This window comes from Rhinatrema bivittatum, chromosome 2, assembly GCF_901001135.1.
Source record: "Rhinatrema bivittatum chromosome 2, aRhiBiv1.1, whole genome shotgun sequence".
Lineage (NCBI taxonomy): Eukaryota > Metazoa > Chordata > Amphibia > Gymnophiona > Rhinatrematidae > Rhinatrema > Rhinatrema bivittatum.
This window is the reverse complement of record NC_042616.1, coordinates 479,290,096-479,303,170: the sequence shown is the minus strand read 5'-3', so window position 1 is coordinate 479,303,170 and position 13,075 is coordinate 479,290,096.

Genomic DNA, 13,075 nt, shown 5'->3' with positions numbered 1-13,075 from the left:
TGGCTAAAAGATGTGAATAGAAATACTTTTGTGCCTGGGCATGTCCCCAGATCCAGTGCTGCATAACTTTACTTCTGCTATAGAGGAGATGTAAGTTGAAAAAAAAGAAAATAACTATCTCTGAGAGGTTTAAAGGGTATCAGATAACTGGGGGGAGTACAAGCTATTAAACCGGGGGGTTTTGAGGACCTAACTCTAGACTGCGAGAACTGGTGGACAAACTGGTGAAACTGGTTATGGCATTGCTAGTGCTGGTTAGATACCCTGACTTATATGGAAGAAATCCAATTAATGCAGCTAGGAACATGCACACTTAAAATTTCATATACATATGCGCGCAGCAAAGCTATTGTATATAATCCCAACAGAGAGGTTCCAATAAAAGTAAACGTAGTCCATGTGCTGTATGTAAAAAATTACCTAAGCTAAAGATTTCCCAATTATCCCTATCAAGGGAAAAGCAGGTTGTTAATACAAACAAAAAACACACTTTGAATTGTCTGTATGCTAATGCCAGAAGTCTAACATGTCCTGATATTACATTTACCCAGTCAATATTGGGGTAATTGAAATCTCCAATTATTACTGCACTGCCAAATTTGTTAGCTTTCCTGATTTCTCTTAGCATTTCATCATCTGTCTGACAATTTTGTCCAGGTAGACTGTAGTATACTCCTATCACTATACTCTTACCCAACCACATGGGATGTCTACTAGGGGTGTGCATTCGGATTGACCGCATTAGTAAAACGCAACTCATATTTTTTTTTAACTTAAAAAATTGATTCGACATAAACGATCGGATTTCCCACATATCGAACATAGATATGTTCGATATGTGGGAAATCGCGATTGTTGAGCCAAAATAAAAATATAAACCCCCTCACCCTCCTTAATCCCCCCGACTTACCACAACTCCCTGGTGATGGAGCGAGGAGTGAGGACGCCATTTCTGCAATCCTTGGCGAGAAGCATGTGACGTCGGCGGCACGTCGAGTGACGTGGCGTCACGTGATTCCCGGCTCGTTCGCGCCGGACGGCTCGTTCGGCCCAAAAAGAACTTTTGGCCAGCTTGGGGGGGCCTCCTGACCCCCCCAAGCTGGCCAAAAGTTATTTTTGGGCCGAACGAGCCGTCCGGCGCGAACTCGCCGGGAATCACGTGACGCCACGTCACTCGACGTGCCGCCGACGTCACATGCTTCTCGCCAAGGATTGCAGAAATTGACGTCCTCACTCCTCGCTCGATCACCAGGGAGTTGTGGTAAGTCTGGGGGGGGGGATTAAGGAGGGTGAGGGGGTTTAAATTTTTTTTTTGCACATATGTACATATACCCAACTCATTGGATTTTTTTTATGTCCATATTGGCCGCAAGTGGGACCCCCTTTCGGACATAAGAAATATGAACATAAAATTTTGCTCTGCACATCCCTGATGTCTACCCATATAGATTCTACTGAGAATTTAGTCTCTTATATGATCTTTATCCTTTTGGACTCTAAACCCTCCTGGACAGAAAGTGTCACACCCCCACCAAGTTGATCCTCCTTATCATTGCAATATAATTTGTACCCTGATATAGCACTGTCCCATTGGTTATCCTCCTTCCACTAGATCTCTGTGATGCCAATTATGTCATTCTCATCATTTACTGCTATACACTCTAACTCTCTATCTTACTTAGAGTGTATAGCAGTAAATGATGAGAATGACATAATTGGCATCACAGAGATCTAGTGGAAGGAGGATAACCAATGGGACAGTGCTATATCAGGGTACAAATTATATTGCAATGATAAGGAGGATCAACTTGGTGGGGGTGTGACACTTTGTGTCCAGGAGGGTTTAGGAGTCCAACAGGATAAAGATCATATAAGAGACTAAATTCTCAGTAGAATCTATATGGGTAGACATCCCTTGTGGTTGGGTAAGAGTATAGTGATAGGAGTATACTACAGTCTACCTGGACAAAATTGTCAGACAGATGATGAAATGCTAAGAGAAATCAGGAAAGCTAACAAATTTGGCAGTGCAGTAATAATTGGAGATTTCAATTACCCCAATATTGACTGGGTAAATGTAATATCAGGACATGTTAGAGACATAAAGTTCCTGGATGTAATAAACAACTGCTTCATTGAGCAATTGGTTCAGGAACCAACGAGAGAGGGAGCTGTTTTAGATTTAATTCTTAGTGGAGCCTGACCCCCCCAAGGCTTGCCAATAATCCCTATTATTGGCAAGCCTTGGGGGGGTCAGGCTGCCAGTAATCAAAATGGCGCCGATAGCCTTTGCCCTTACTATGTCACAGAGGCTTTCGGCACCATTGGTCAGCTCCTGTCACATGATAGGAGCACAAGATGGCGCCGATGGCCATGTGACAGGGGCTGACCAATGGTGCCGGTAGCCCCTGTGACATGGTAGTTCAGGCTATTCGGCACCATTTTGAGCAAGCCTGGCTGGCAAGGGCGCACATGGGCATGGAGGATCAAATGGCACCCGGGACCCCGCTGGACCACCAGGGATGTTCGTAAGTCTTGGGGAGGGATCGGGATGGGGGGGGGGGGGTTGTATTATAGTTAATTTTAATGTTTGGGGTGGTTTTTAATTTAAAAAAAAAAAGTGCCCCTCTCCCCATGCAAACCCGAAAAACGAAATTTCCCCGAAGTTCGGGGAAAATCCTTTTCGGGTTTCGGGGCCCCCCGAACCACTACGAATTAGGCAATTTCGTTGTGATTGCCTAAATCGCATGATAAACGAACCACATGTCTAATCTGGATGACATTTGAGGTTGTTTCCTCTTTTGAAATTTCTAATACTGTTTCTCAATTGAATAACGTAAACTGTCTATGACTAATGTGCCTATCTCGGTGTTTAAAGCCATTAAAGTTATCCTTGTTTCTCTCTTACATTCATCGTCAACAAGTTGTTGAACACTGGATCTGTTCCTATCGGTTTAAAGAAAGCATTAATTAAGCCTTTACTGAAAAAACCTCACTTTGATGTTACTGAAGCAGCCAATTATCGACCTATCTCGTCTGTGCCCTTTGTTTCAAAGATTATTGAATGTGCTACAACCCAAGAAAGAGATCTAGGTGTCATAGTGGATAACACATTGAAATCGTCGATTCAGTGTGCTGCGGCAGTCAAAAGAGCAAACAGAATGTTGGGAATTATTAGAAAGGGAATGGTGAATAAAACGGAAAATGTCATAATGCCTCTGTATCGCTCCATGGTGAGACCGCACCTTGAATACTGTGTACAATTCTGGTCGCCGTATCTCAAAAAATATATAATTGCGATGGAGAAGGTACAGAGAAGGGCTACCAAAATGATAAGGGGAATGGAACAGCTCCCCTATGAGGAAAGACTAAAGAGGTTAGGACTTTTCAGCTTGGAGAAGAGACGGCTGAGGGGGGGATATGATAGAGTTGTTTAAAATCATGAGAGGTCTAGAACGGGTAGATGTGAATCGGCTATTTACTCTTTCGGATAGTAGAAAGACTAGGGGGCACTCCATGAAGTTAGCATGGGGCACATTTAAAACTAATCGGATAAAGTTATTTTTTACTCAACGCACAATTAAACTCTGGAATTTGTTGCCAGAGGATGTGGTTAGTGCAGTTAGTATAGCTGTGTTTAAAAAAGGATTGGATAAGTTCTTGGAGGAGAAGTTGATTACCTGCTAGTAAGTTCACCTAGAGAATAGCCACTGCCATTAGCAATGGTAACATGGAATAGACTTAGTTTTTGGGTACTTGCCAGGTTCTTGTAGCCTGGATTGGCCACTGTTGGAAGCAGGATGCTGGGCTTGATGGACCCTTGGTCTGACCCAGTATGGCATTTTCTTATGTTCTTATGTGTAGTCTTACAACAACTTACTGACTTTCTAGAAGATAATTAAATTCTAAACCCTCATCAGTTCAGATTTTGACATGCAGTAAGCACTGAATTACTATTAATCTCCCTAATTGACGTATTAAACATGGCCTCGACAAGCAGATTGTGATAAATTGCAGGAAGACCTTGTGAGACTGGAAAATTGGGCATCCAAATGGTAGATGAAATTTAATGTGGATAAGTGCAAGGTGATGCACATAGGGAAAAATAACCCATGCTATAATTACACAATGTTGGGTTCCATATTAGATGCTACAACCCAAGAAAGAGATCTAGGTGTCATAGTGGACAACACATTGAAATCGTCGGTGCAGTGTGCTGCGGCAGTCAAAAAAGCAAACAGAATGTTGGGAATTATTAGAAAAGGAATGATGAATAAAACGGAAAATGTCATAATGCCTCTGTATCACTCCATGGTGAGACCACACCTTGAATACTGTGTACAATTCTGGTCGCCGCATCTCAAAAAAGATATAATTGCGATGGAGAAGGTACAGAGAAGGGCTACCAAAATGATAAAGTGAATGGAACAACTCCCCTATGAGGAAAGACTAAAGAGGTTAGGACTTTTCAGCTTGGAGAAGAGACGACTGAGGGGGGATATGATAGAGGTGTTTAAAATCATGAGAGGTCTAGAATGGGTAGATGTGAATCAGTTATTTACTCTTTCGGATAGTAGAAAGACTAGGGGGCACTCCATGAAGTTAGCATGGGGCACATTTAAAACTAATCGGAGAAAGTTCTTTTTTACTCAACGCACAATTAAACTCTGGAATTTGTTGCCAGAGGATGTGGTTAGTGCAGTTAGTATAGCTGTGTTTAAAAAAGGATTGGATAAGTTCTTGGAGGAGAAGTCCATTACCTGCTATTAAGTTCACTTAGAGAATAGCCACTGCCATTAGCAATGGTTACATGGAATAGACTTATTTTTTGGGTACTTGCCAGGTTCTTATGGCCTGGATTGGCCACTGTTGGAAACAGGATGCTGGGCTTGATGGACCCTTGGTCTGACCCAGTATGGCATTTTCTTATGTTCTTATGTTCTTATCTTTTGGTGTCTCTGGACATATCATCAGCTTTTGATACAGTCGATCATGAGATTTTGCTTTTCCGCCTTCACAATTGTGGCATTGCTGGTCCTGTTCTACTGTGGTTTTCCGACTATCTTAAAGACTGTACTCAGTCAATAAAGTTTAATCATCAGCAATCTGAAGTTCATCATTTAAAATCTGGTGTTCCACAAGGCTCTGCCTTATTCGCCATGCTTTTCAATGTTTATTTTGCTCCCATCACTAAACTGTTGACAAGCATCACTGATGGATTTAAAATCTATGCTGATGATATTCAGTTTATTATCAAAGTAAAAACTCCCTGGCAAAATACTTTACATCATCTTCAGATCTGTTTGTCTTCTATAAAACAATGGTTGCACCAGAACAAATTATCACTTAATACTGTGAAAACTGAATTCTTGCTGTTACATAGACCCCACTCTGCCCCTCAAAATGACACAATTATCCTTGATAATGTGACCTTTTCACTGAACAATCCCATTAAAAGTCTTGGCGTCATTCTTAATGCAACTTTATGATTTCAGTCTCAAATTAAATCAGTTATTAAAATATGTTTTTACAAATTACATTTAATTGCTGGACTATGCCATTTGTTACATAATTCTGATTTTCACACCATTGTACATGCACTCATTTTCCTCATGTAGACTACTGTAACAGTCTACTATTAGGCTTACCGAAGACTTCTCTTAAGCCGTTACAATTTTTATTAAATTCAGCTTCCAGACTTGTATCGAATGCAAAATGCTACGATCATATTACACCAATTCTGAGTAGCCTGAAATGGTTACCCATTCATGAATGCATTTGGTATAAAATTTAGAGATCTGAATCGGTACCAGACTCGTTTCCGGTATCGGGTTCATAGTAAAACTGCGGGAAATCTTCACTCACGGTCCTGAACTCTTTTTTTTTGGCTGTCCGGAGCCGAAAAAAACCAAACCCACCCTGACTCTTTAAATCGAATTATTTAGAATCCCCCACCCTCCCGACCCCCCAAAAAAACTTTTCTAAAGTACCTGGTGGTCCAGCGGGGATCCCGGGAGTGATCTCCCACTCTCGGGCCGCCGACTGCCAGTAAAACAAAATGTCACCAATGGCCCTTTGCCCTTACCCTGTGACAGGGGCTATTGGTGCTATTGGCCGGCCCCTATCACATGGTATGAGCAATGGATGGCACCGGCCATTTGACTACAACCAGAGAAACCTCATTTTCAGTAGCAGCCCCAACTTTATGGAGCTCACTGCCATATGATATCCATCTTCAAGATAATTAAAAAAAATTCAGATTCCAATTGAAGTTCTTCCTTCTGCATCAGGCCTATGGCTAGCCTGTGCTGATAATGGTCTGATAAGGTGATGTTTGTCTATATGACAATTCTAAAATATCACAGACTCCTTCTGAAGAACCCTCTATTGTACTAGGCCCATGATTATTCTGTGCTGTTGTTGGTTGGTCCTTATTTTTATGTCTTTTTATTGTGTATGTTTTGTCATCAATTTTTAATTTTATGACTGTTTTACTGTAAATCACTTAGGCCTATTTTGTGTTAAGTGATTAATAAATTTTAATAAATACAAATACAAATACATGCTTTCCATGCATTAAGAAAGGTGGAAAGAAAGCAAAACAATTACCAGCATGGTTAAAATGTGAGGTGAAAGAGGCAATTTTAGCCAAAAAAAAAGACATCTTTCAAAAATTGGAAGAAGGATCCATCTGAAAAAAAATAGGAAAAAGCATAAGCATATTCAAGTTAAGGGTAAAACATTGATAAGACAGGCAAAGAGAGAATTTGAAATAAAGTTGACCGTAGAGGCAAAAACTCATAATAAAAACTTTTTAAAATATATACAAAGCAAGAAACCTATCAGGGAGTTGGTTGGACCATTAGATGACCAAGGGGTTAAAGGGGCTCTTAGATAAAATAAGGCCATTGCAGAAAGGCTAAATTAATTCTTTGCTTCTGTGTTACTAATGAGGATGTTGGGGAGATACCAGTTCTGGAGATGGTTTTCAAGGGTGATGAGTCAGATGAACTGAACCAAATCACTGTGAACCTGGAAGATGTAGTAGACCAGATTAACAAACTAAAGAGTAGAAAATCACCTGGACTGGATGGTATGAATCCTAGGGTTCTGAAGAAACTAAAAAATGAAATTTCAGATCTATTATTTAAAATTTCTAATCTATCATTAAAATCATCCATTGTACCTGAAGTCTGGAGGGTGACAAATGTAACCCCAATATTAAAAAACGGCTCCAGAGGAGATCTGGGAAACTATAGATCAGTGAGCCTGACTTCAGTGCCGGGAAAAATAGTGGAAACTATTCGAAAGATCAAAATCGCAGACCATATAGAAAGACATGGTTTAATGGAACACAGTCAACATGGATTTGCCCAAGGGAAGTCTTGCCTCACAAATCTGCTTCATTTTTTTAAAGGGGTTAATAAAATGTGGATAAATGTGAACCGGTAGATATAGTGTATTTGGATTTTCAGAAGTCATTTGACAAAATCCCTTATGAGAGGCTTTTAAGAAAACTAAAAAGTCATGGGATAGGAGGTGATGTCCTTTCGTAGATTATAAGCTGGTTAAAAGACAGGAAACAGAGAATATGATTAAATGGTCAATTTTCTCAGTGAAAAAGGGTTCACAGAGGAGTGTCTCAGGGATCTGTACTTGGACCGGTGCTTTTCAATCTATTAATAAATGATCTGGAAAGGAATATGATGCATGAGGTTATCAAATTTGCAGATGATACAAAATGATTCAGAATATTAAAATCACAGCGGATTGCGATATACTACAGGAGGACCTTGCGAGACTGGAAGATTGGGCATCCAAATCTCAGATAAAATTTAATGTGGACAAGTGCAAGGTGTTACATATAGGGAAAAATAACTCTTGTAGTTACATGATGTTAGGTTCCATATTAGGAGCTACCACCCAGGAAAGAGATCTAGGCATCATAGTGGCTAATACTTTAAAATCGTCGGCTCAGTGTGCTGCAGCAGTCAAAAAAGCAAACAGAATGTTAGGAATTATTAAGAAGGGAATGATTAACAAAACAGATGCCATAATACCTCTGTATTGCTCCATGGTTAGACCACACCTTGAATACTGTGTACAATTCTGGTCACCGCATCTCAAAAAAGATATAGTTGCGATGGAGAAGGTACAGAGAAGGGCGACCAAAATGATAAAGGGGATGGAACAGCTACCCTATGAGGTTAGGGCTGTTCAGCTTGGAGAAGAGATGGCTGAGGGGGGATATGATAGAGGTCTTTAAAATAATGAGAGGTCTTGAACGAGATAGATAGCCAGGGCCGTGCTATTAAGTTAGCTGAATAGTTATCTCTGGCTAATTTAACTAGCTGCTCTGTGGCTGAATATCGGTCTCATCATTTACATGGCTTATTTCCCTCCCCTGACTTAAACTTGCTCTTGGGAACATCTCTTAGCAATGCGGGTAAAATTACACATGCTATAAACCAGCATGCATAATTTTACCAGCATTGAGGATGTGCATTTGTAAACAGTTCATTTTCACTGGCAAAGTGCTGTCTTCCCTGTGGAAATGGTGCTGAAACATGCCCTCCCTGTCTGATGATTTAAAGTCCTAGTACAAATTATTGTTTCCATAGACACAAAATGGAAAACATTTTTTTTTTTTGGTAAACAGGCTCATTAATTTGAACATTAGTAGCAATATTAGCAACAGTAATAATAAAGAGTTGTGACTACAGCCAGCTTGTATCTAAGTCTCACAACACTGGCCCATCATCAGTCCATTAAATAAACTGTCTCCTGCAGTATGCACATGACTGAATGTGCTATACTGCTCCTAACCGGTATCTTTCTTAAGAAGTAATAGTACATGCATCACTGTATTCATTAAGAGCATAAAATAAAGAATTTAATCAAGTGCTTAATCTAATATTCATTGCAATGACATAGAGGATAATAAAAACTTAAGCTTTTGTCATAACCTTAGGAAAAACATAAAATTACTGAGGGTAATGTTCCACTATATTTAATTTATATGTAATTATTTATATATTTATTCCTAGCTTGCATTTATAAATCTCCCAGACTCAATAAAGCTCCAGATAATCTAAAATAAAATAATAACATATAAATTAAAAACAAAACAACCTATACAAAAGAACACAAGTGCAAACAATTTAATACTAAAAGAAAAAAAAATACATCACACACATAACAATAACAAGGCCTAGATAAAAGCTGGCATCATGGTGCCTAATCAAATAGGATAGAGCAAAATCTTAGAACTCACTAAGTACTAAGAAAACAATTAAATAGCTGGACCTTACAGGAATTTAAGCATGCTCCACGATTGACACCAACCCATTTGCACTACATATATCTTGGCGCCCATGCAGCGTTGACCCATGGCTTTCTGTGGTTTTGGGGGTGTTGGCTCAGGCCTCCTCCTGCGGCAGTGATATCTGCATTATGGCACCATGGCCACATGGTTCTCCTCTTCCTCTGCAGGTGACATATCTGTTTGTGTGGCCCATCATAATTGAAACGTAGCCGCAGATGCACCATGTAAGGACTTTGCTGAATCCTGTGATTGCTGGGGCATTGTAGAAGACATCATCTGCTAGTATGGTGGTTAGGACTAGCAAGGGACTAAAAGAGGGCTGGCCCTGTGCCTGGGAGATCTTATGAGCTCCTGCTCAGTGTTCAGGCAGGACCCCCTCCCCCCTTAGCAGGGGGGGTTGTCCTTGAATCATTGAATGGTGGTTCCCAGTGAGGGTATGATATCAGGAGGAAGGATAGGCATTGACTAGTCCATCTTCTTTTCCTTCTTTCCCAGGGTGAGCAGAGTAACAACTAAGGGACCCACCTTTCCCCACTTATATTTACCAGTGGTTTGAAAGATAATTATGATTTTGTATTAGTTGTGTCACATGCTCAAGTTGGTTTTTGAATATTTTGTAACCTCTGTAATGTTAATTTGGTTGTATCAGTCGGGGAGGATAACTGAACCTTAAGGATTGGGGATGGGGGGGGGGGGGCATGTATGATTGAAGCATTGTTATATGTTACATGAAACCTCAGATCAGCTAATATATTCCTGCTTGACACTCCAGCTGCTAAACATTTGAGACTAGAAATGACACGGGAAAGGGCTTTCTCCATTGCAGGACCAACATCTTGCAATTCAAACATGCTAGAAATACATGCTATATCGTATCACAAGGAATTCAAGAAAGCAATAAAACCATGCCTATTTACACAGGCTTTCCAAACTGGAACCTAAATTACCTTTAGCAGAGAGTATTGTTGACTTTAATTATCCCGGTTAAGTTAGCCAGATATGTGGTATCCGGCTGACTTATCTAGCCCCTCCGAGGCGGAATATTTACCCCATTATATTTTCAAGTCTACACACATTATTTTCCTTGCAGAATCAACCACTACAAAAAACAGATGCAAAGTCTGGTGGTGCTCACAGCAAATTTCAATAGCAAAGTATCCATAGATTTGGTCTTGAAAGGTGGCTAAGACCCATGGTAAAATGTTCCAGCATACTTTGCTCCAAAGTGAGCAGTTTGAAAAGTAACCCAGCAAAAAAGTAATCTAGAGCTGTTTCCGATGTACATGAGAAAATATCAACAGAGTTCCACCTTTATCTAGGCAAACATTTAAGGAAACTGTAGAGAAACATGTACTGCTATATGGTAAAAGTGTTGTCTCATGATTTATCTTGCCTCTGAATTTGTAAGACACAATACAGAAAAAGTGAGAGAGAGATTTCATAAAGCAACATTTGAAATAATAGACTTGTAAAAGCAAAAATAATTTAATCTAGTTTAATCATGGATAAATTATTGACTCAGTAAGTTGCATAATGATTTTTGCATATAGTACATAATTGTCAAACTAATAGAGAACATCTGATGCTTTCTTTACAGAACACAAGATGGCACTAAAGAACCAAAAATTATCATTTTTTCTCTTTTTCATTGTTATTGGAATAGAAGCTTTGAGAACTATTTAATTTGAGAAATCATTAACGCTGTGTCTACCAAATGGTCAATGAAGCTTTAGCTTTATCACATCATGACAGTTTAATAGACTTTCAAGAACTCTAAGCCTTTTCCCTCAAAACACATTTCTGGTTTCCCCTATTTCTTTAGAGGTTTTTTAAAATCTAATCTGATACCATTACCTTCTGGTCCTCGCTCCTCTCAAAAATGGAGCAAATACTGATGAGATCATAGGGCATTTTTTGGGAGAGTACAGAGAAACATACTATAATGCCATTAACCATGAGACAGAATGTTTTACTAAAATAGCAGGATCACTTTCTTTAAGGTCAATGTGTAGTATATAAGACAGTGATCATGAATTACAATTTTATATTTTGCAAAGAAGAACATACAATTGAAAGAGAAATGTGACACAAATAAATTCTGCATCTGTCATAATTTGTCCTGTGCTAGAATATTTGGGAATAAGTAGTTCATGCCAGGAAAGAAATGATTTTGCTCCCAAAATGTTAATCAGAAGTAAAAGTCTCATCTCCCAATGAGTTAAATAGTAAGAGATCTGGCGGATATATGTTTCTAGCAATAATATCCTCTTGTCTTTGTTTATCTTTTTCCTACTCCCGGTCTTTGGGGCCACTGTTGCTATTTTTATCACCAGTGACAGCTCTGACACTTCTATGGCTCTTAGTTTAATTCATGAGTCTAATTCACGTTTAAGGCATGGGAACTTCAGTGTCAAAGTGAGAATGAAAAATGATTCATTTACTGTACCTAGCACTGAGCCGCATTAAGGCTCTTTACTTTGTTTCAAAATTGGAGCTTATATCCAAATCATTAGGAGCTTCAGTGTCAAAAGTCGGAAAAAAATAAATGCTGAAGCAATAGGCCAAATTGCATGCACATCTATTTATCTATCTATTTATTTATTTACATTTTTATATCACCAGTGATGAAGGTCCAAGGCAGTGAACAAAAAAACTTTCATAAAATTATAGAACACGAAGACAAAGTTGCAGCATAATTATATAGTAGTATTGAAGCCCAAGCTGACAGGGAAAAAACCTGATGGAATAAATATGTTTTTTAATGGCTCTTTAAAAGTTTTGGAACAGCTTTACATCTGTAGCTCAAAAGGCAGGAAATTCCACATCACAGTCATTTACATATTTAGGGTTTTGAAAATCAATTATATGGTTGTACAGGTAACAGTGTGCATGCAACACCATTTCACATGTTCTTTTATCTGCACCTCCAAGAGGCGTTCTCGGGGGTGGAGTCAGATTAGGGAATTAATTTATAAGTATACTTTATATTTTCAAAAGTATGCACGCATATATCTACGCATAGAAATCTGTACCCACTCAGGTGTAACATTTGGCATGCATGTGTGTGTGTGTGTGTTTGTGTGTACAGGGACAACCCACAATTTTCAGAAAATTCAGGTTAAATATTGCAGGTAAACTGGACCCACATATTTTAGTCCTGCATGGGCTGTTGTAAATTTATGTTCATGAATTTTGTAAAATGTGTTATTTTCAAAATTATTCAGATTCACTATTAACCATCTTTTTTAAGTGTGCAATGCTATGTTCTAAATTGCAGAAACCCTTGCAAATGGGTTTCATGCCCTAAATTCCAAAATAGTGTGCATAATTTTCAATTACATGGGCTTTTAGTATGCAATGTGCCATTTGTAAAGTTTTTTTTGCATTTGCAAGTAGTGAATTTTTTTATGTAGTTCTCTACTCATGAAATTTAATTTAAATTCATAGTTAATGAATTGCTGTTATGGAAGCTCAAGCACAGCCGCTCAGTAATTATATGTGCGTTGTAATTCTGCATGAGGAATTTTCATTGCAAACCAGATTTTGCAATAAAGTTAACACCTTGATTCCCAATACTGCTTGCTATAAAGCATAATTTAGTGCAGATGCATCTAACAGGGTCATTTATCAAAACATGATGTGGCTTTATCGCGTGCTTTTGGGCCTTATTGCAGAATGATGAATCTAGCTATAAGTGTGCAATTGACTAATTGCTTGAGTATTTGTTTTGTGTCAGAAACAGTATAGGGG